The following is a 21994-nucleotide window of genomic DNA, read 5'->3' as shown; positions in this document are numbered from 1 at the left end:
AATCTTAATGCCTAAGAATTCAATAATTGGAGCTGGAAAAGTAGTTTTTTCAAATGCTAGGGGAATACCGAAGTATTTAGATAAAAGGAAAAATAACCTGAGGATTAAAGCGCAAACTATAGAATTTGGCGGACCAATGAACAGGAAGTCATCTAGATAATGAATTATCCCAGTATGACCCGATTCAAATTGTAGCACCCACTGAAGAAAAGAGGCAAAAACTTTGAAATAATAACAGGACAATGAACAGCCCATTGGAAGGCATTTATCATAAAAGAAATAGCCTTCAAAACAAAAACCAAGGGAATTGTAAGATTCTGGAGCAATGGGCAATAATCTAAAGGCTGATTGGATGTCTGCTTTTGCTAATAAAGCACCCCGACCAAACTTTTTAATAATATGAATAGCATCATCAAATGTGGCATACTTGACTGAAGCAGATAATGGGCCAATTTCATCATTAAGGGATTGGCCTGCAGGAAAAGAGAGATGATGAATGAGCCGATAAGAATTAGGCTCTTTTTTAGGAACTAAACCCAACGGGGAAACTCGAAAGTTAATAAATGGTGGGGAGATAAAAGGGCCAGCAATCCTATTGGCTGAAATTTCTTTTATTAATTTTTCCCTAACTATTTCACTATGGAGGGAAACTGATTTCAAATTTTTTGATACTTGACAACCTGGACCCGTGAAAATAGGGAGTTTAAAACCTGTAGAAAAACCTTCAATTAATAATTGTGCTTTCTCCTTGTCGGGGTACAACATTAACCATGGATGCATTTCGATTAGCCTCACAGGCTTGCAGGCCTTTTGTATGATCCCTGATGACTTGATTGCTAGATGTTCTTTTAAAGCATCTGGAGACTGGGTGGCTACCAAAACAAAAAGAACATTCATGGCGGTAACAACGTGAATTCAACCACTTGCATTGATTTTCATTAAATGCGTAACATGTTCCTTTCTTATAAACTGATGCTGATGCATTTGAGGTCGGATTTGACTGGGGCTGAGGTCTTGCATATATACCTGTTTCTGTGGAATAATTAAGTTTAACCATAGCACAACATCTTTGTTACCCCATTTTAAATTAGGGTGTATTGCAATTTTTTGGCGAAAAGATTCGTCATAATTAAACCATCCCATGCCACCGAAACTTTTATATGCCTCCAGAATATGCTCCAAATGCTGAAAAAATCCAGGACATTTCTCTGGATGCTTCTCACCCATTATTGCAGAGAATATACAAAACGCCTGCAACCAATTAAAAAAGGATCTAGCAACAGGTCGGCGTCTATCTTCAGCACTATCCTCAGATCTTTTATCCATTTTTATAATTAAATCTTTTGCAATAGGTAATAAAGATAATATATCCAAGAATTCGCCTTTCCATATTTTTTCTTTTACTGATAAAGGCAAATGGAAACCTAACGGAGATATTTCACAAGGGAGTACCTCTTTAAAACATGTCTCAGAAATAGAATTAGGAATGCTTACAGGAATGCTTGTATTTACCGGAATGGGATTGATATTAGCTACAGAGTTACCAGACCAAACATTAACTGGAGAAGGAGATACGTTTGTGGACACAGAAGTGGAATTATTAATGGCTATATTCTCATTAAATTTATTTAATGACACTAATAATTGGTTAATTAATTCATTTTGAGCAAACTCACCAGCATGACTGTATTCAGACTGACTGCATCTGACAGGAATTTGTATACCTGGTGCTGTTACTTGACTAATATCTGGACCTGTAAGGGAGGAAAGAGACATAGGGGCTCTCACAGCATCCAGCCTGGATGGCCTGGATGGCCTGGATGCGAGTGATGCCGCACCTGTTAACTGAAGTATCTGCCTGGAATGACTACCAGCATAATTTGGCGACTTTTGTATTGTGGGTAAAGCCAAATTTGCCAGGGGAGAGTCTGGAGAAGCATCTTCTAAGCTAGGCATCGCTGATTCATTCCTAATCTGAGATTCCCTGTGTGGAATGGATGAGCGCTGTGTTCTGCCTTTGCCACTGCTATTGCGGCTGGGAGAAGGGGATAAAACTCTTCTATTTCTTTTCCCCTGCCGGTTGCCTCTGTCTGTTCACCCCCTGAACTGATTTCTCTTGCTCAGCTATGGGAACAATTATCTCTTCACTCACTGCTGCTGTATCTAGTGCATAACGCTCTGATGGTAAGCTCCGCTGAATGGTGAGAGCTGGGCTGAGGCAGAGGCGGCTGGCTGAGTCTCATAAAGCGGCTCCATAGCTTGCTGTTCCGCCGCTACAGTCACCACAGGAGTGTCTATTTCAGAGAGAGCTAAACACCACTGGAGCCATTCATTACCTCCTTCAGCCCTTTCAAGGACTCTTCTTACTAGCGACTTCATGCCCAGATACAGCCTAAGCCAGCCAAGGAAGCGCAGCGGAGCTCAAACTTAAGCCGCCTCAGGGCAAGTGTGAGCGGGTCTGTCACACAGAGGCTTATATAGCCTCCTAGTCTGAGGAAAAACGTTTTTCCCGCTCCTTGCCTCGTGACCTCTTTTTTTTTTTTTTTTTTGAATTATGAAAACTTTATAAATTCTTTTTGGCAACCACAATCCCATGATGCGGGCGCTTTATTGCGCCCACTGTTCATTCTTTCCACTGACTACTACCAGTGTGATAGGGCCCTTCTCCCACTGACCATGAGTGTAAGGATGCCCATCTCTCAGTCTCTACCAATGTGTAAGGAGCATTCTTCTCCCTGACCATTACACTATTGTATCATGAATTGTAGATATAGTAATTATTAGCAGGGGTTCCCTGAGACCGGAAAGTTGTTTCAAAGGTTCCTCTTGGGTAAAGAGGTTGAAAAAGGCTAGATTAGAATAACAGGAGTAGGCTAGAAATAATTAAAATACAATGTGGATATGAATATATGATTTTTCACTTTGACCATAGATACTTTTTAAACCAGCTGAACTGATTGGTAGTAAAGTTCTCATTTAATATACTATTGTGGGATGAAGCTGGATTAAACACATGTGAATATCATTTTAATAAAATGTTTCCATTTGTTGTCTTTTAGAAGTGACTCCTTGTTTCCCACATCTGCAGTTTGTTCTTGGAAGTCAGAAATATGATATAATCTACTGAACAGCATAGGAAAGCAGAATTTTTCAGGCAACGTCTGCCTCAACAAGGGTGGATTGTTCCTCCGACACTTTCTTCAGCAGATGTTCCCAGCTGTCTACTGCTGCTTTCCCCATTAGATGGGCCGTCCACTGCACAAGTCAAATAAAAGCAGCTATTGATTTTCAAAGATAATATAATATGTCCAAATACATCTTTTTATGCTGTGAAGCTCGGTTGAGAAAACATTGACACTTTCTATGATTGCTCTGCTAGATCTCTTAGCTCTCACAGTTTCAAGTAGTATGGTGCAGTTGACCTTATGAAAGGGGGTGTATGGATCGTTGTTTTACGTTACTGTATTTTTTTAAAAGGCAATGTCTATTTGGCTGGTATGAGTTATTGAACAGTTTGAACTTTTCTTTACAGTTGAGTGTTTAATAAAACGGACACAATCTTAATATCATAATAATAATATGACCATAGCATCAAATCAGCAGATCAGTATAGATCACCTTTCTCTGGTTAATTGCCCTGAATGAACCCTTGATATAGTTTTCAGGTTTCAAGAACCCACATTAAATTTTAGACTTGCAGCTCACTGAAAATTATCAGTCAAGGATTTATAGAAAGTTCTTAATAAAAAGGCGTGGCATCTACCGATCATCTGTATACAACAAAATATTATTCCGTTTAAGATAACTAAAATAAACAGAAAAAAATATATAGTGAAAACTGTGGTTTCCTGTTGCAATAGTGGCATTAGTGTAGAAGTGACCACCTTATGTTGGTGGTTAATGGACAATTGCATACATGCACTGTGGTCAGTGTAGGTAAGAAACAACTCCATCACTGTTCATGGAACCCAGAACAACCTTTTAGATGCCTAATCATCTCAGTGGCCGAATTGCTGTCATAATAACCCTGCCTGTTGCAGTTTTGACTATATTAAAAGGGATCACAAGTGGGGAGGTGGTTCCTTAAAGTCCCATTAATACATAAGTGACTATCAAAGCCTCCACTGTACTGAGAGGATATAGGCCGACATTGCTGAACTTTTTTTCCAGAGCAGCCTGTATTTCTCCCAAGGTTTTTCTTTGTATCCCAAACAATTTCTCTGGCAGTTGTGGCTGCAATCTTTCTTGGTCTACCTGACCTTGGCTTGGTATCAAGAGATCCCTGAATTTTCTTCTTCTTAATATGTGATTGAACAGAACTAACTGGCATATTAAAAGCTATGGATATCTTTTTGTATCCTTTTCCATCTTTATAAAGTTCCATTACTTTGTTATGCAGGTCTTTTGACAGTTGTTTTATGCTCCCCAAGGCTCAGTATCTAGTCTGCTCAGTGCATCCACGTGAGAGCTAACAAACTTATTGACTATTTATACACAGACACTAATTGCCATTTAAAAAGCCACAGATGTGGGAAACTAACCTTTACTTGTCATTTTAACCAGTGTGTGTCTGTACCAAGGCCAAATATTCCAGGATATGGAAAATTTTGATCAGGGCCATTTGTCTGATTTCTGTTATAATGATTTAAAAAGGAGCCAAATAACTATGTGATAATAAATTGCTTCATATGATCACTATCCTTGAATAAACGTTTTTTTGGCATGATCAATCATAGTTTCACTATTCATGCCAAAATTTCACGCTTTCTGCCAGGGTATGCAAACTTTTGAGCACAACTGTATAATCTAAAGCCGGCCATGGACGGATTAAAATTTGCCAGTTTCAGCATTTTGGTCCATCTATGGGCAGGCTGATTATACGAAAGTCGATCTATTGATCAACTTCAGTACAACCAGCCTGTCGGGTTTTTCATATCACTGCCAGCGGCTACAGTCATTGGCAGTAATCATTGTATTCTGACAGTGGGGAAACTTCCCGCTGGCGGAATACAATAGCACAGCAGGAGGGATTTCCCCATCAACCCTGTCTGTTTATGATGGAATTGAGCAATTTTCTTTCCTTCAACTCATGGTTGATGGAAAGGAAATTGCATAATCTATGGCCAGCCTTAAAGCGGAGTTCCGCCTGCAAAAAAAAAATTAAGTCAGCAGCTACAAATACTGCAGCTGCTGACTCTTAAAAGAAGGACACATACCTGTCCAGGGCGCCTGCAATGTCCTCATCCAAAGCCGACCTGTCCCTCGGCTCCAGGAAGAGGCGCTGGCATCTTAAGTAAGGGACTCAGGAAGTGATGCCTTGCGGCTTCACAGCCTGTTTCCGAACTGCGCATGAGCGAGTCGTGCTGCTCGTTCTGACTGGTCCCTTCTGTCTTCTGGGACCTGTGTGTCTCCCAGAACCAGAGGGAGGGAGGTGGAGGAGGGGCCAGACCTGACGTAGATTGCCATGGATCGATCTTTCGCCAAAAGTGGGCACAAATACCTGTATTAGGCAGATAGCTGCTCCTCCCTAAAAGGTGCCAACTGTGACATCGGAGGTGGGGGGGAACCGGATAAGCGGAAGTTCCATTTCTGGGTGGGACTCCAATTTAATTTTCTAAATCTTTCAATATTCTGAGCTGACTTTTTATTGTTTTTAATAAATTTATATAGAAGTGATAAAACAGTAGCTGAATATAAAGACAGTGAGAGAGAGAGAGGCCTGGCTTTGGCCAGAAGATTTACTATCTAGACTAGAGTCAGATTGTGGCCACATCAGTTGGATCACAACTATATACAGTATATGGTACATATATGGTTGGGACTTAGGACATTCCTCATAAAACCTGAGGGTGTAACTGCTGAGAGCCACTGTCGTCTTGAGGGCTTCAGCAATCTGGATTCATTTTTGCATATGCCGTTGCATGCCTTTTTTTTTTTTTTTTTTTGACTCATTTTGAATGCAGTCCAGTCTTTTTTTTTTTTTTTCTTTTTGACACGTTGTCCTTATGAAAATAAGGATTTTTAATGTGACGTCCAGTGCAGTTGCATGCATTTTGATGCATTCCAGATGGAAAAAAAAATGCAGCAGGTTGTACTTTTGTTGAAAGAACTGGAACTGATGGCATTGGTGTGAACTAGCGGCCGATACAGAAAAAAGAAATTGACTCCTGCGCACAAGTGGTCAACCAGATAGATGGAAGGACGACACAGGCCTTGCTGCCCTCAAGGATGGGGAATCCTAGCAGACAAAGAAATAAAAAGAGAGAGGAGCGCACCGGCCATGTGCATTATCTTTTGTGAAACATTTATTGAATAAAATAATAATAAAAGAAATTACTCACAAGCAGTAGTAAAATCTGGTGCCATAAAACTCGAGCAACAACAAGCAGCAAGTGGTAGTGATGATGAGCGAAGCCTTCCAAAGGTCTTAGAGGAACATAAAAAGCTTTTCGAAGGGCACGTCCCTTCTTCATCAGAGCTCAGCAGTCACTGACTGCTGAGCTCTGATGAAGAAGGGACGTGCCCTTCGAAACGCGTCAGCTAGTAGTGAAGCTTTTATGTTCCTCTAAGACAGTGGTTCTCAACTCCAGTCCTCAGGACCCACCAACAGGCCAGATTTTAAGTATTACCTTGGGGAGATGCAGACTAGAATACTGCAATCACTGAGCAGCAAATGATATCATCTGTGATGTATTTCAGTTATCTTACAAACCTGGCCTGTTAGTGGGTCCTGAGGACAGGAGTTGAGAACCACTGCTCTAAGACCTTTGGAAGGCTTCGCTCATCATCACTACCACTTGCTGCTTGTTGTTGCTCGAGTTTTATGGCACCAGATTTTACTACTGCTTGTGAGTAATTTCTTTTATTATTATTTTATTCAATAAATGTTTCACAAAAGATAATGCACATGGCCGGTGCGCTCCTCTCTCTTTTTATTTCTTTGTGTGAACTAGGGGCATTGGAATACATGGCAAGCACTGTGCCTGCATACCGTATGCATTTTAAAAAACACTAAAAAGCATCTGGTGTGAACCAGTACTTGGCATACTGTACTGATATATGAACATTAGATATTCCTGGCAGAAAAAAAATGTGAGGATGGATTGTATAGCACTTGTGCATATGCAAACACATGCGTAAAAATTCTAGCTTTGTTGTAATCAAGTGATTGTGGTGTATGCACATACAAATACATTTGTCCGCTCAGTTTCCACAGAGTGGACATGGACAGAGCCAGCTCTGCTCTCTAGGTGGCTGGGAGTAAACAGACTCTGCTGTCCATTTACACCCAACTAGCCTCTGATCTGATCTGCCTACACAAGACGATGGACATAAGTCTGTTTATACCCGCCTCTCCATAGGAATGCATGGACCTTCTGATCAGATCTGCCTGAAAAACTTGACAGGTGGACCTGATTGGATCGCTCGTGTGAAAGGGGGCTTATAGCTGCTGTGCCAATGTGTACAGAGCCTCTGTCCTTGTCTCTTCTGGCACATTCTCTCTTCTGGTACATCCAATTCTTTATGTAGATAATAAAATTTTTAAATCTTAGTTGCAGGTGCAGCAAATTACAATGTAAGGTTTGTGTGTTTATTTACACTGGAGTCACCTGAAGTATTTATTTTATAACCATGGATAAACTCTAGGTATCTCAACTTAGCCATACCTAGCGCATCTCTGTTTTATGGGTGGCTTTTGTCTTTACTTTGAATATGAACTCTTTTTATGTGCGTTCTTTTTCATCATATTTTTTTATTTATTTATTTTGTTTTTTTATGTTAAGTTCAAATTATTCTCCTACCTTTGCCCAGCCCAGGAAACCATCCCCTGATGCTTGATGCACCGCCTCACCAACAACCACATGCACTGCATGCTGTTGTGTTGCAGCACCATGAACTTGAATGGGTTACACTTGGTGGCGGTTCAGCCCACCGATAGCAACATGCTGTTTAGTTTTTGCAGAGGGCACAGCATGTGTACAGCCCTAAGCATCTGCATGCCCTCATTCGTTTAGCGTACAGTAAAACCACAGCTCAACCACCTGCTTTTACCTCTGGTTACTCGTGTAAACAAAGCCTGAAAAAAAACTATATATATATATATATATTTTTTTTATATTTGGAATTATAAAAAAAAAAAAAAGCATAGTCATTTGAAGAAATATTAGGCCCATCATGGAAATGTGAATATGGCTGTGGAATGGAGCTAGTTTAAAATCCAACATAGAAACTTTTCTATTTTTTTGTTTTTTTAATCATATCTCCAACTGTGCACATAATTATGTGTGTGGGGTTTGCTAGCTTTTCATTATATGAGAATGTTCCAACATAGAGTAATTGTTTTGCATTTTCAGTATAGAAAGCCACCAAACTAAAAATAGTCCTAACAGAAAACAGGATTAGTTACAGTGAGACAACTGTGTAATAGCATTGAGATCAGCATAATAAATGAAGCTTTTTATAAACAGCGGGCACACATTGATTACAGTAAGCCTGCTGGATACACTGATCACTATCTGTTTGATAAGCATTTTAAAGTTGTCTTTATTCTTGCTAGAGATATGTCATTCATATAATTCATATTTTATGTGTATTGATGGGGATACGCCATTGTACAGCAGGCATTTCCTAAACTGTTCAAGTTGTCTTCTTTTCTATGAAAGTATTGAAGCATGGCAGCTAGCATTTTCAGAAGAAGGTCAGCAATGGCAGCCCCATATTTCTTTTAGGCCCGGTTCACACTGGTGCGACATGGGATCTTACTTGTGAGAGCACAAGCCGCATGAAATGTCAAAATAAATGTTTCCCTACAAGAGCTGTCTTAACTCATCTGACACGACTTGCTCGGACTTTAGAAAAGGTTCCTGCACTGCTTTGGTCCAACTTTGATACAACTTCAATGCCATAGAGCAGGGGTCTCCAAACTTTCTAAACAGTTTACTGTCCTTTAGACTTCAAAAGGGCCGGACTTTGGCCAGTGGGAGTAGAAAAGGTGTCGATGTCAGTGGAAATAAATAATGTCCCATTGTTTGTTTCAGTGGGAGAAACTGAGTCCCATTTTTGGTGTCATTGAGAGGAATTGTGCCCCATCATTGATGTTATTGGGCCCCATCGTTTGTGTCAGTGGAAGGAATTGTGCCCCCTTTTGTTGGTGTCAGTGGGTTGAATTGTGCCCCTTTGTTGGTGTCATTGGGAGCAAATGTGCCCCATTCATTGGTGTTAGTGAGGATATTTATGCCCCATTGTTGGTAACAGTGAATGAAATAGTGCCCCAAGGGCTGGATAAAAGCAAGAAAAGGGCTGCCGTTTGGAGACCACTGCCATAGAGTGTAAAAAGTCACATTAAGCAGGATCAAAGTCGGACTGAAGATGCAAGGCAAAGTCGGATTGGAAGTGCCACGACTTTCATGTTGGAGCAATGTGAACCCGGGCTTAGGAAGGGTTACTTTGAAGACTCCCAACTATCAAGAATTAGTATCGTATGATGACATATTGATTACAATAGTCAATCACAATAGGAATATAGCAACTGGTGGTTGAAACCACAGACCTGAGCAGGGAACACTCTATCCACCACCCAGAAACAAAATATACGTAAATCGGCATACACTTCATACCTAAACTAAATATTTCCTATTAATGCAAAAATTATTTTTAACTTATTACTTAATTACTATAAACTTTTTTTTGGGGTGGGGGGGTAGGACTCCTGGTCCTTGGACATCTGAAAGATGGTCTTTATTCTCTACTATGGGGAACACCGGCTGATGTGTATATACAGCAGATTTCTTTTTTTTTTTATCAGATTTTTTTAGAAAACTTTTTGTTCCATAAAAAAAAAGACAAGTTGGCATGTAGTGTAATGGGAAAGAAATACAGAGACATAACCATGGATTATTCACGACCATGAAACAGTCATATGCAGTAAAAGGCACATAAGCATTTATTTTGTTTTGTTTTGTAGATATGTCCCAAAGTCATTAACAAAAGAATGGTAGTATAGGTCAGACACATGCATGCTTGGATATCTGGAGACTACCCCAATTTGGGGTACATAAACTCAGGCCAGTGTGACCATATAGCATGAAACTTTCTCATAGAGGTTTTAGGGAAGGTGTGTTTACAAAACAGGATACGCTTGTTAAAGGATAAGTTCACCTTTCTAAAAAAAAAAAAAAATGCCCGTTTTTGCATGTAAAAAAAAAAGTGCATTTATTATTTTTGTTTTTTAGGAACCTGTAAAGCATTGCACCCATGATAAGCAGATTGCAGGTGCAATCTCAGACACCTGCAGACTGTCTGTGTAGCTGTCTGCCCATACCTCATAGGAAGGATCAATGAACTACAAGAGCAGTGGTCATCAACCCAGTCCTCAGGGCCCACTAACAGGCCAGATTTGCAAGATAACTGAAATACGTCACCGATGATATCATTTGCTGCTCAGTGATTGCACTATTCTAGTCTGCATCTCCCCAAGGTAACACATAAAACCTGGCTTGTTGGTAGGCCCTGAGGACAGGGTTGATGACCATTGTACTAGAGCACTCACCAGCACACTGATAGTTCATTGAGAACTACAAGCCGTCGGCCACAAACATGGCAGTATTTGTAGTTCATTCATTCACGCGCGGCCGTGTTATTTTCAAATTGTGACAGCAGGTGAGGGGAGATCTCCTTCCCACTGTCACAATTAGAAGGAGGATCGGGGAGACTCTGCATTAGCAGAAACGTTACATGTTCAACCCTAAAAATGGGTGGAACATGTGTAACATGTTCCCAAAGGTGAACTTATCCTTTAAGATCTGAGATCCACTTAGATAAGGTAGGTGGGTGTGGTGAGCTCCACTTAAGGTCTATTTGCCCAAGGGCCACAAATGGGGCCCGGAAAATCGTAGTTGGCATATAAAGGTCCAAGAAGGAGGAGTCAGTATAGCCCAAAAGGCAAGTGAGGGGTTCAACTGGGAGACTGACATCAAGTAGCCCATTAAGTGTAACAACCACTTCAGCCCAATACCTTTTGCAGTTTGGGGCATCACCACAGGGGATCTAACTCGGGACAGGTCATTCCCCACACCTATGGCACAGAGAATTTCAGGGGTCCTATAAAGTACATGCAGCAGATTTCAGTGTTGAAATGCACTTTGATAGACATGAAAATGTGCCTCCTTGAGTTTCATATGCTGGACAGTTTGCATTCACTACAGAGATGACAGAACCCTCTGGGTATCGTACTTGGTGCATTTATAAGAGTTTGGGGATGGTTATACAGCTGCAGTGTGTCATCAGAGTAGGCAAACATTCCAAAACTGAATGTTAAAAATTTTAAGTACTATCAAGTCGTTGCCTGTACTGAAATTTTTTGTATGAATGTTCATGTGAGTGTTTGTTCGAAAATCGAATAATGTATGGCTAGCTTTAGGCTTCAGATATCCTCAACCCTCCTGTGGTAGAGAGCTATAGATCTCCCTGCTCCCCTTGTAAGTGAGTAGTTTACTTTTTTCCAGGAAAACCTCTTTGAAGTATAGATGGACTTTAGACCTCTCAGAAATACAACAACAAACCAGTGGTGGGTGGGCTCTTGCTGGTACACACAAGGTTATTACAGGTGGACCACTATGAATAGATTGCTTCTTGAAAGGTTGATTCTTTCCAACAGCTTTATTAAACAAAGTCTTCTCACCCTGCTACCAATATGGCGGGAAGGATACAGGAACTTGCTCATATATTGGGGTTGATTTACTAAAACTGGAGAGTGCAAAGTTTGGTGCTGCTCTATATAGAAACCAATCAGCTTCCAGTTTTTTTTTTTTTATTTCTTTTTAAAAAAAAGCTTAATTGAACAAGCAATCCCATCCTGTTTTGAATTGTTGGGTAACATTTATTTATTTATTTATTTTATTTACATTTGCTTTCCCTTTTCTTTTTTATTTATATATATTTAATGAAAATCCTTTCAAAAGAGCTGAACACTAGAACATCTAAGCAAAGGACAGTGGACACCTTGACCTAGTCTGTTTTTCCAGAAATAGGCTCTTTTGTGCAGTTTTAAGGCCTTGTGAATTTAGAAATCAATAGTATTTCATCACCTTACATGAACAAATATTGTGATATCAACAATTAAAAAGAAATGTTTCATTGTTCTAGTATGTGGTTGTATTGTATTTGCATAGTGAGGTAAAGGGTGCTTCTACAATGCTGTACCTTTTTAACAGAAGTCCCTTCCTTGTCTAGATCACCTGGAGATGGTATGGACGTATACACGGTGACTGCTGGAATACTTCAGGATTGTTTACAAGCTTTGTGAATGGACAGTGGGATTTGCTAAAAACTGACCTCCTAAACCTCTTGGCATCCTCACAAGGTATCCAGTCTGCAGTGTTTGTATACATAGGAGGTTTCTGAGGGCGAATACTGGTGTGATAATGTCTAAGGCTCCTTTCACACTTGTGCGACTTGGAATCCAACTTTTGAGACCCTCAAGTCACAGGACATGTGAAATGCCATGTATCTCTGTGATAGCCATTCCAATTGACATTCTAGAAGTTGCTGCGACTTCAGGAAAGGTTCCTGCACTACTTTTGATAAGAAGTTTAGACTTTCTTGCATTGAAGTTGCGTCAAAGTCGGACTCCAAAGTTGCACTGAAAATCGCACAACTTTGGAGTCGGCTAGTGTGAAAGGAGCCTAAAAGCAATGTGGTTACCATTAATCTGAACAGGGCCCCTCTATATATGTTTAACCCCTTACCACCCCACGCACATTTGCTGTGGCAGGGCGGCCTGTGAGAGCAAAATCATGTACCTGTACGTGATTCCTTGTTTGGGGTCTCGGGCGCGCGCCGCCGAAGACCCGCTCCCGCTGTGGCTGGACACAGCAAGAGCCAGTTGGTAGGTCCAGCGGACACTATGTCCACTGGGAATCCAGCAATCATTCATAGAGAGGCAGGATGGCGGCTAGCCTATGTAAACGAGGCAGATCGCTGTTCTGGTAGTAAGAAAGGCAGAGATTTTATTGTTAAAAAAGACCGCAATCCTGTGTTTCTGATGAGCAGGAACACTGATCTCTGCCTTTCCCCCACACAGTTAGAAAACACTCCCAGGGAACACATTTAACCCTTTGATCGCCCCTGATGTTAACCCCTTCCCTGCCAGTGGCATTTAAACATTGACAGTGCATTTTATTTAGCACTGATCACTGTATTGGTGTCACTAGTCCCCAAAAAGTGTCAGATTTGTCCGCTGCAATGTCGCAGTCCTGCTAAAAATCGCTGATCGCCACCATTACTATTAAAGTCCATAAATCTATCCCATAGTTTGTAGACGCTATAACTTTTGAGCAAACCAATCAATTTACGCTTATTGGGATTTTTATTACCAAAATCATGTAGCAGAATACATATTGGCCTAAATTGAAAATCTGAAAATTGATTTTTTTACATTTTTTTTTTTTATTGGATGTGTTTTATAGCAGAAAGTAAAAAATATTGTTTTTTTTTTTCAAAATTGTCTGTCTTTTTTGTTTTATAGTGCAAAAAAAAAAAAAATAACACAAAAGAAAGCTATATTTGTGGGAAAAAAGGACATCCATTTTATTTGGGTACAGTGTCATACAGTGTCATGCACAATTGTCAGTTAAAGTAATGCAGTACCGCATCGCAAAAAATGGCCTGGTCAGGAAGGGGGTAAAACCTTCCGGAGAGCTGAAGTGGTTAAGGTGGAACTTCATCCCTAGATTTTATCCTTTTTCACTCACCCAGGCAGCAAATACAGCATTTTCCTGTGGTTATCTGCCTTGCTCTGTCACATAGTGACTCATTACTGATATCCTCAGGAGTCGGCTGCCTCTTTCTGGTTCAGGCAGCCTGGCCCTCTGATGAGGCGCCGCTGGGTCCACCCTCCTCCAGCCACTGTATTCTGAAGCATCTTGGGATATGTGACACCTAGGCAAGAATGTTGGCTATGGCTGGGGTGGGACTGAGTTAAAAAAAAAATTAAATGTAAACCACCTTTTTGTTGTTTTTACATTGCTGGGGTGAGGGGGCAATATTGCCTAGTTCATCTATTGCCCTTTCTGTAGACCACTTAATTGCTGTTATAGGTGAAATTTATTTGTTCTGAATCCTCCTCCTTATATGGGTAGCAGCTGTGATTTTCAACCAACCAATCACAAGCTGTTTGCAGTACATGCATGAGAACTATTATAATCTGTTCTTTTTGTAAATGGCGAAAAGCATTGATAGTCATTAAAGAAATCCAAAATCCTGAAAGCACTTTTAAATACTGTTCTAAAATGCAAATGGCCTCAAGTGATCTGTCTGCTCTTTGTGTATATCCAGTGCAGAACGTGGGTGTAATATATATAGTATAGCGCTGTTTGTATCACTTAAAGGTCACTTAAAGCCCATCTTTAAGCAAAGCAGAACCCCTTCCACGCATTCAGCAGCTTAAATAAAAAAACATACCTTCTATCGTTCATATTTTTTTATGCACGCAAGTCCACCAACCACTTCCCATGACTTACCACGTCCGGGAGTTCCAACCTGTGAGCCAGCGCTGCAGTCTGTGCTCATGCTCAGCCAGTCTCTCTGCAATGATTTTTTTGTGCCTGAGGGGACTAAGCTGCTGGACAGCCAATAGGAAGTTCCCCCTTCACCCAGGCAGTGATATGGACATCTGAAGTAGGAACCTCCTCCTCTACAGTAAAATAGATGGAAAATCTGGAGCATGACATGGCAGGTGATCACAGATTAAAATGGTTGTAAAGGCTCAAGGTTTTCTACCTTCATGCATTCTATTTTGGTAATCAAGTAAGCAATTGTGGAAAACAACAATTCTTATCTTGCCTCACTTCCAACAGTTAAATGATATACTGTATCTGAAATTTCCAGTTATGGGTGAGCTTCCCTTCTCTGGTATGACATCACTGTGTGCCATAGGGATTGGCCCATCCCTGTTATATGGGGCCAGGGAATGAGTCTATAGCCTGTTAGATCCAACAGATCAGTTTGTACCTTGCACAGACCTGTCCTATCTTCAGTTCTAGGTCAAAACAGAACAGTCTCAGGAGCAAGAAAAAGGTGAATTAATGTTGCTGGGGATAGGGTGAAGCTTCTACATTGCCCTGTAAAAGCAAAGGAATGTGTCATTGTAAACCTATAGGTCCCCATTAATGCAATCTTCCCTGTTTTTACTCCTTCTCTTTACTTCTCTGACATTCTGTTTGGCCACCAAGAGCAAAGAAAGTCCTGTGTAACTCAAATTCAAAACTTGGAGCTTACGCAGTAGTACTGGGTATTTCTCTTCATATCTGGTAGCATAAAGGAGTAGTGGGGGGAGGAAAGGCCAAATGAGTATATGCAGCTGGGGGACGGTGGCAGTTCATTGAACCTGCTGCTAAATACCTAAGCAGTCGTTTTTAGGCTTATGTCTGAAAATGTTAGTTCTCTGGGGGTCATTGAGGTCCTTACATAGTCACTGATTTGGAAAAGTAATGGGAACCATCAGTTTTGATGTCACTTGCTCATATTGTTGTGGTAGGTGAATCCACAGAATAATTATGGCACCTAGTATTTTCAGAGTCAGGTTAACAATGACAGGCTACACATTTCTCTTGACAAAACTGATAAACTATTTTTCTTCAGTTTGGTATTGTTCCCTGTTGATTGCTAAAAAATGGATTTGGATGAGTGATGATTGGCGGCTCTGAGTTAGAGTTCATGCAGAAGACAATTTCCTTTGTGATGACACCTGCTGTTCTTCATTTTACACTGAATAGATTTTGAGAAAAATACATTTTGATTTAGTAGTTGGAACACAGATTTTTTTTTCTATGGTTATTCCCACTTTGCTAACACCTCTATATTATATGTTGGAATTGTCTAAAGTATTAGAACAGAAATTTATAAAAATTCAACACACATTTTTTTTTTTGTAATGACGATCACTCACTTATACCAAAATGATTCAACCAGCAATGGTTCTTCATATAACTGACATATACATACATTTTAATAAAAGATGTACAGAAAGCCTGGAGTGATAGAACGAGACGACTTCTTAGATACTGCATATTTGAGGAACCATGATCATTTTAATAAAGACTTTTAGCCCATTTTCCAATTTTTTAAATTTATTTTTTGAGGTTTTCAGATGCAACGGAGCAATACCTTGTGAAATGTCCCCCCTCCACTGTAGAAGTTAGGACTATTGGAGCACCCTACCCCAGGCTTTGCTGATGTCTGAAAATCCTCTTTGATTCAGCAGCTTTATTTCAAAATAATTAAAAACAAGATCAGCATCCACATGAGTGGGAATATATTTTTTCCACTAGTAAAACTTATTCCTACACCTGCCCCTGACATTTTATAGCAGCACCCTGGAGGAATCAAAAGTGGTGGATCAACACACAAAGGGGGTTTGACATCTTGGTGTCATGATTCTTTCAAATGCCCTTTGACATTTCAGAAGAGCAGATGATCCCTGGATATCATAATGGAGCACTGTGCATGACTTCACACAGTTTTGTCTTCCAAAAGTGGTTTATTATATATGAACTACTAGTCTGCCGGCTATAAATTCCCAGATGTTCTTGCACCAGTGTAAAATGTGACCCAGGATATTATTATTATTATACAGGATTTATATAGCGCCAACAGTTTGTGCAGCGCTTTACAACATGAGGGCAGGCAGTACAGTTACAATACAGTTCAATGCAGGAGAAATCAGAGAGCCCTGCTCGTTAGAGTTTACAATCTAGGTATAGAATGCAGAATGTTTCTTCTTGAAGTGAAAGTCTCACACATGGTTGGTATATTTGACACATGTAGGCATGTTGCTGCACACTTTTCTGAGACTTTAGATGATATGATAATGCCGTGGTCACAAATAATTTCCGCCTACATCACTTCCAGTCTGTGGGACACGCGTAGGAAACAAACAGGAAGTTGGGTCAGCCATGTCCATCTTGGAACCATGTGGTATAGTAACCATATTGAATGCTGCCCACTTGGAAGTGTTTTTTTTTATTTTTACAATTGCAATAAAAAATATTTCACTTTGGCTTTTTATTTTATTGTTCATTCATAATAGTCAAAATGCATTTGGAGGATTAAAGGAGTTAATTTGGAGGATTAAAGGCAGAACGTTTTTTACCTTTTGCATTCTCCGCATTAAGATAAAAGCCTTCTGTGTGCTGCAGCCCACCCAGCACCCCCTAATACTTACCTGAGCCCCATCTCTATCCAGCGATGTCCACAATTCCCTCGGCTGTCCGAGAGGCTCCCTCCTGATGGGTTGAGACGCAGCAGAGCCATTGGCTCCTGTGGCTGTCAAGCAAAGTCTGTTAGCCAATAAGGCGAGAGAGAGGGGGCAGCTCCGTGTCTGAATGGACACACTGAGCTGCAGCTCGGCTCGGTGCCCCCATAGCAAGCTACTTGCTGTGGGGGCACTCGACAGGAGGGGGCAGTTGCAGTGAAGAGAGACCCGAGAAGAGGAGGATCCAGGCTGCTCTGTGCAAAACTACTGCACATAAGAGTTGTTTACAATCACTTTAAGGCTTCGTGTACACATAGCCTATTATGACCGCTGTCCGCAGGAAAACAGCCATGATTCTGCTGTGTTTTGCGTCCGGCGGTCAAAACTTTCTTATTCTGAACACGATTCTTCCATGTTTAGGAGAGGGAGGTTGAGGGAAGTTGAACCTCCCTTAACTGCAGCAGCTCCTAAACGATCCTAAGAGCCTATGGTGTACATGGACACATTGGCTTTTATGGTGCTGCATTTAGATTTGGCAAAGAAACGTCAAAAGCTCCTAAAGTTTAGGAGCTGTAGTGTACATGAATCCTAAAAGGTGTAGAGATCATAAGCTGTAAGGATGTGACTTGGAAGGATAACGTAAATCTAAGCTACTTTGGACCTCATTAAGTTAAGAGGGTCATGGAGGTCTGGTGATGGCACAGTTTGAGTGTGAGCACCAAGAGAGCACTGGTTTTGTATTTTGGGAAGGTTTGGTTTGGTTTGCTGGAGCATATATTGAGAGTTGGATGAAGAACCACTGAATTTTTTAGAGACGTTTATTTGTGGTTGTATAGTTTTTTTTTTTTTTTTTTCAAATTCTTTATTTTTATAAAAGAATAAAGCATCCAACAGAGCAGAACCATATAGAATAGGTGCAATATCTCACATAAAATAAAGGCAAGCCACAGTAACATAGAAGTATATTGCAAAATACAGAAAACACAAAGGTATTCTGACATAGAAAAACAAATTAAATCCCAGTTCCAGGAACAAGGCGATAACTGTAGGAAATATAACAGAGTACTCTCGGCTGGATACTTCAATTTTTAAAAGAAAGGGTAAGAGAACAGAAAAGCTAAAGGATGGCTGTCAGGCATGGAAGGGTGGTGGAGGGAAGAAAGGAGAGCAAGAAAGGGGGGAAAAAAAAGGTGACCGGGTGCACATGTACCTCAGCAAGAAGGACAGGAAGACTTCAATCTCCAGAGTTGTTTTCCATGAGGGTCTTCCCCTCGTCTGAATATACAAACATGTTCCAATATGAGCATGATTTAGTGTATTGCTCTCTCCTGTTTTGGGCGGTCAGCACTATATCCTCCAGAGTATATAATTTATTTAAGTATAAAGGACACACTCGATGGACTTTTGAATTTGCTTTATGGTTTTTCACTGGATATTTACCACGTTAAATGAGTTGATGATTGATCACATATGTCTTTTCACGTTTTACTTTGATTACAAGAACACAGTATTTATGTATATAAGGTAAGCACAGCACTTTATTGTATTTATCACATAATATATAGATAAGCAAGTTTCAATTCTTGTGTGTTCTAAAGTCTAAATCACACCGTCTGTAAACTCCTCCCGGTGTTCCACCATCTGCTGTTGTGACAGGGACACTTTACCATGGGATAAAAAAGACTGATCAGGGGATGACTGTTTTGCTTGACAACATTTCATTATACCTAGCGATTGTTTTAATGGATTTGGCTGATCACTGTAGTAATACCTTAGTCCGTGAGTACACTTTATTGCAAGCATATGTTCCGGGGGTTTGTGGAAAATTTGAACCAAGGTTATTATTCTCCTGTTACTTGTATTTATTTAGTGCTGAGCTATTTCACACTGCTTTAGGATACGTAATACTGTACTCATCCGCTCTTGTCCCTCACAAGAGCTGACAGTCTAAAATTCCTACCATACACTTCTTGGTGGAAGCCTGCCAGTCTAGGTTTGTGGATTTAGTAGCATTTTTCTAGCCAACCATTTAAGGAATTTGTCATTAGCTAATCCTAGAAGTCTCTGTTGGAAGTAGTCATTTGCTACTTTGTCAGTGACAACAATTGCAGTGAATCAAAAAGTTAACTGGTACTGCCCTGGAACTAGTATAAGGTCCTTTTACATGCTTTTTTTTACATTCTGTACAGTTCTACACTAAGCTGTGGGTGTTAGAAGTTTATTAGATATTTATTCATGTGCTTCATGGGCATTTGGAACTCATTGTTTATTAATGTAATAATTTATTCATTAGCGATCATTATTCTCTTCATTCTGCATTCTGGCTTAATGCCGGAAGCTCTCAAGTAGCTCCAAGTAGGCACGTTTTTCTCTAAATATTTCCTGTCTGTGAGTGAGAAGAAAAAAAGGTTTCGGGAGAATTCGAACTGTGGGAAACATTCATCAGTTAATATATAGAAGAACTCTGATTGGCTTTTGCTGGGTAATGACGAATGGAGAAGAGTGACTGGAAGAAGTGGCTGGTAATCTACATGTGGTTTTTGCTTCCTCCTAATTGTGTTGTAAACTTTGGTTCCCAGTGGGAGAATAGCACAACAGCTGTTGTAGTACTATTTTATCCCACCCATTGGCTTATTCAGTAAAGCAAATCCTAAAACTGGCCATACACTGGAAGAATATTGTTTAAAAAATGTCATTTTAAAAACGTTAGTGGGGTCAGTTCAGTGGTAGTTTTGGAAAATGTAAGTGTAGTGTATGGCCAGCCTAAGGGTCCATGCACACTGGCTTAAATGCTGCTTCTACAGGAGTTTTGCCTGTAGAAGCATCTCAATGTTATCCTGTGTGTCCATGTACATTAGGACATTTAGAGGCTTATTTTAAGCTCAGCGTTTAGAGGCAAGAAAAAACCCTCCTTGTTTTGCATTTTTTTGAATAGTGTTTTTTCTACCAGAGAGCTCCAAACACTCCTAAATGCGCCTAAACATGCATACAAAAATGCTCTATATGAGCGTTGTTTTTCTCTTCCAAGAAAACTGGCATTTTTTAAAGCTCAGTGGTATAATAGATAATGATGCGCTCCAATTAACTTTACAATCAGTGCACAGCTCCTCTAGATATATACAAATGGTGTTGCTAGTTGTAAATAAAAAATTAAAAAAACTACAATATACTTCATAAGTGAACAAATACCATATGTGGATTCCAAATGTACATGTGATAAACTGCGTTCAAGTGTAGGTCCAAACAAATAAAAGAAATAATCTACATATATATAGATTCCCTAGCAAAACTCATGAGCTATAATATTATCTGGATATACAAAGTGTAAAAACACCAAGACTCATGCAAGAGGCTTATATGATATATAATCCAACAAACTATGCCCCAAAACAAAATCAGTATTAGCCAGTGACAAGTCCATTTAACATCTTCAATCATTCATTGGAGATGGCTTGTGTTTTGTTTTCAGCATACAGCGAGCTATGCCCAAAATAGACTCAATATTGTTCAGTAACAAGTATGTTTTGCATCTCAGATCATTCATAGAGAGTGGCTTGTGTTTTGTATCACTTTCAGCATGCAGATGATTCCTGTAAATAAGATAATACACATCATTGCGCAATGATCAAAAGAAAACTGCGGTAAATGCTCAAAGGTAATGCACTCACATAAACCTAGTTGTTAATCAGACACACAATGGAAACAGTCAGCCGCTACGAGCGTGAATCCTCAATACCGCTGCTACCGTGCTGGTAATTTGCAACGGTAGTCCTCGTCACTAGCTCCTCCCACGTGTTACGTTACAGACCACATGACTTTCTCAAGGATGGCCCTGAAACGCCATAGTCTCCGTATTTAAGTCCATTGGCGTCCCGGTTAGCCTAAGATACAAACCAATCTGTATACATAGTCATTGCTAGCTATGAACTTCTTCATTTGGAGGGACTGTCCTTCCTTTGAAACCAATGACTCCAGCCCTCTTTCCTCCTCAGCTCTTTGTCATTTTTGGTCTGACTTATTTGGCTTTAGGGTCTTTGGCCATTTTGATTGGCCAACGTGGAATGATGTATCTCCAGCCAGGGGCTTGAGGCAAACAAGGCGTTCGCCTTGGGAAGAATTTTCAGGGAGGGAGCCACCGCCCCCCCCCCCCCCCCCCACCAGGTGACCGCGCTATAGCTGAATGCCAGCTACAGCACGGTCCTCCGGTTATGGGAGGGCGTCTGACGCCCTCCCAGAACCGTGTTCCTGTCGTGATCTGTGATTCCTGTGTAAAATCGGGGTACAGCAGCTCTTTACCATGTGATCACTTGTGTCCAATCACAGCTGATCACAATCTAAACACACTTGCCGGATATCGGCATCTCTTTCCTCACGCTGTCACAGCGTGAGGAGAGGAGAGAGCCGGCAAGTGTAAAAGGGGACATCTACACTGATAATCGGGGCACTGATCAGCACTGTCCTGATTATCATTGCAGCTTATACAGTGCCCAGCTTTGCTGCCTATCAGTGCCAATCAAGGCCGCCTATTAGTGCCAATCAGTGCTGCCAATGTTCCGCTGACTTCATTCTGTGCTCCACTGACCACATATGTGGCACTTGGACAAATTATGTCTTGGGGGTCTGATAAGGATGCCACAGCTGTTCACTGCTAATGGCTGCAGTTTCCTCATCATACCCTCAGACAAGAACGAATACCGCAGGTGGGGTGGGACAAATTTAGATGGGAGGTGGGGGGGGGGGCGA

At 40.6% G+C, this 21994-nt stretch overlaps 1 protein-coding gene across 2 annotated transcripts in view; it reads left to right on the top strand.

The window, feature by feature from the left end:
* Positions 1-21994, top strand: part of PAG1 (phosphoprotein membrane anchor with glycosphingolipid microdomains 1) — a 400978-nt gene that overhangs the window by 235485 nt on the left and 143499 nt on the right. The window contains exon 3 of one of the 2 annotated variants that reach the window (XM_073631860.1): positions 12232-12361. The exons of the other annotated variant lie outside the window; for it this stretch is intronic. The gene's annotated coding sequence lies outside the window, so the exon portion shown is untranslated. The remainder of the gene's footprint in view (positions 1-12231; positions 12362-21994) is intronic. 2 annotated transcript variants of the gene reach the window in all.

The sequence above is a fragment of the Aquarana catesbeiana genome, linkage group LG05 (genome assembly GCF_042186555.1).
Source record: "Aquarana catesbeiana isolate 2022-GZ linkage group LG05, ASM4218655v1, whole genome shotgun sequence".
NCBI classification, from domain to species: Eukaryota; Metazoa; Chordata; class Amphibia; order Anura; family Ranidae; genus Aquarana; species Aquarana catesbeiana.
Note: the sequence above shows the minus strand (reverse complement) of the source record. Positions and strands in the feature narration are given on the sequence as shown.